General features: G+C 38.7%; 1 long non-coding RNA gene across 1 annotated transcript; it reads right to left on the reverse strand.

Annotated features, from left to right (window-relative positions):
* Positions 1–1,063: 1,063 nt before the first annotated feature.
* Positions 1,064–2,195, reverse strand: LOC106535551 (uncharacterized). The gene is made up of 2 exons (XR_001312454.1): positions 2,151–2,195; positions 1,064–2,072 (listed from the first exon to the last, which is right to left on the reverse strand). It is a non-coding gene; the product is annotated as an uncharacterized LOC106535551 (long non-coding RNA).
* Between the last annotated feature and the right edge of the window lie 288 nt (positions 2,196–2,483).

The raw sequence follows: 2,483 nt of genomic DNA on the forward strand, positions 1-2,483 counted from the left end.
ATCATTAAGAGTCGTTGTCGGGTGAAAAAATCTTTTGCTAACACTGTGTTGACTGTGAACTGGAAGTGTTGGGAGTGGCACCAAGTGCTGGACTGGATGTCCGTGGCATAGAGGCTATTAAGTAACTCTAACCTGTTATCATTGGAGAAAGTACGGAGCCCGCGAGAGGACATGGAGGGATTTTTTTCTTTTCACGTTTCCACGCAAAAGTATTGCGTTACCTCGCAAAAGTGATTAAACACTGTTGTGCCTGCCGGTTTATTAACACATTCACCTGCTCACCATTAGTGAGTTAGCCTACTGCTTTAATTCAGCGTCAGAATGAACATATCACACAGCCACGCATGGGAGAATGTCATATGCTGATATTTTAACACAATGCAGCCACACAACATTAATGACAATTTCATGAACTTGTGGCGACACATCCTGTTTTGGTAACTGGATATTTCAAAATAAAAGTCTGATTTAATTCAGTTCATATACAGTACAAATCAATTTTTTTGTGTGGGAGCGCAAAACAATATTGCGAGGTAACACAAAAGTATTGCGAGGGAACGCAAAAGAAAAGATTTTCTCTGTTTTTCTATTTTGCCAAAATTTCAACCATGATCAGATTTTTCTGTGTTGCTGTTTTGTGAGATGCCTTTTGTAAACGTTCATTTATTGTGGTTAAATTATTAGAACTTCACAAAATGCTTATTCTTTTCAGGTTTTGATAAAAATAATAAAATATATAAATTTTGCCCTTCCAACAATCGTAAGGATGCCTGGATTATCACAATGGCCCTAAAGATAATCTGATAAGATATTCCTGTCATGTGTGGTGTGTTAAGAGTGAGCTATTTGGCTCGGAAGTATGTTGGGACCATTCCAACCTCAAATCATGGATATTCAGGATGTCGGATTGTCTTAATCTGATATCCCAGCGTGTTTTGGTGTTCCCCCGAAGACAAACGAGACCGAATGTGACGTGTAGCCAATCAAGCGAGGTGACAGTAATACAGATTGCAATTCAAAATGCAGACAACAAAACAAATGCTGTAGAGACCACAAAGTCCAGTGGGGGTCTGACGTGTCTTTTTATTTCTCTGTTAAAAATAGTCCACATATTATCACCATTGCTTCTTCCTTGTTTATTTACTCTGAGGTCTCGTTTGATCTCAACAGGTCTTGTGAGACATTTAAATGTTTATGAGTGAAATCTCTTTGTTGAGATGTGTTGTCTTTGACATGTAGCTCTACACCACACACTTTAGGACCAAACCTGTTATATCTATTAGTTTTTATCATCACGGGTGAGGTCAGTCTTTGTAAAATCTGTCCGTTTGACTCAGGAATTACAGAACTAAACACCAGGATTGAAAGATACAGAAAAAGAACAAACCAACATAAACGTATCATTATACAAGTGTAAAATAGTGTGTAATATAACTTGACAGTAACGTAAAAGTTTATAAAATACTTTTTGCATGAACGGCTCTAAAATCTTTCAGAAAAGAGTTGTTTTAAGGCAGCAGTAATCCACTTTGGTCTTGTCTCAGTTTTGGTCAGTCTTGTCAGGATTAAACTGAATTTCTCCAAACTGATGCTTTACCAAGAGCTGCCTACAGGTAAGATAATAAGTGCTTATGGTGTTTCCAGTGAACCCCACCATGGCTTCAGGAACTGTTTCCAAATCCAGACCTTTGGCCCTCAGTGAGGCCTGTGACTGCAGGCGGTGTAACAAACAGCATCAAACTGTGGAGTGGTGTACCTACTACCCTGCAGCCTGGGCTGGCACAGGTTGTGTGTCTCCCTTTGGACATCATGATCTCATCGCTGTGTGACTGAGTCTCCTGTCTGATCTCATGGGTGTGTTGGAGGGTATTTTGGACGAATCGGTTGCTCACACTGGGAGTGGTAGGGCATCTGATACGAGTACATCAAGCAAGGGGTCTTTGACTTGGAAGTTGTTTAACGTCTGAAATGTGAACCGGACTTATTTTGAAAGACTCACTGTCGCTCTGATGAAAGCAGCTTGTCCTTTGCTCTGTTGGTCCTAGAAAATCTTTTTAAAAAAATCCTTTAATCTGAGGAGGATAAAGGAAACGATAAAACACGTTGTTAGGAACGAACAACTTGAAATTTAGTGTCTTTCACACTTTTACCTGAGTTGAAGTAATATTTTTCTTTAAATCAGGGGTGGTCAGTCCTGGTCCTGGAGGTCCGCAGCCCTGCATGTTTCACCTGTTTCTCTGCTCCAACACACCTGATTTGAATGAATGGATGATTATCAGGCTTCTGCAGTACGGAGGACCAACACTGACATCATTAGAAATAAAAGCAGAATTATATGAACCACTAAATAAATACATTTAAAATGCACCAATTAAAATAACAAAGGAGAACTTTATCTCATGTTTTTTGTTTGAAATGACTTTAATATTTATTTTTCCAGGTTAGTATAAATTAGTCTATATATTTTAACACATAATTTAAAT

The sequence above is a fragment of the Austrofundulus limnaeus genome, unplaced genomic scaffold, assembly GCF_001266775.1.
Source record: "Austrofundulus limnaeus strain Quisiro unplaced genomic scaffold, Austrofundulus_limnaeus-1.0 Scaffold1488, whole genome shotgun sequence".
In the NCBI taxonomy this organism is placed as follows: Eukaryota; Metazoa; Chordata; class Actinopteri; order Cyprinodontiformes; family Rivulidae; genus Austrofundulus; species Austrofundulus limnaeus.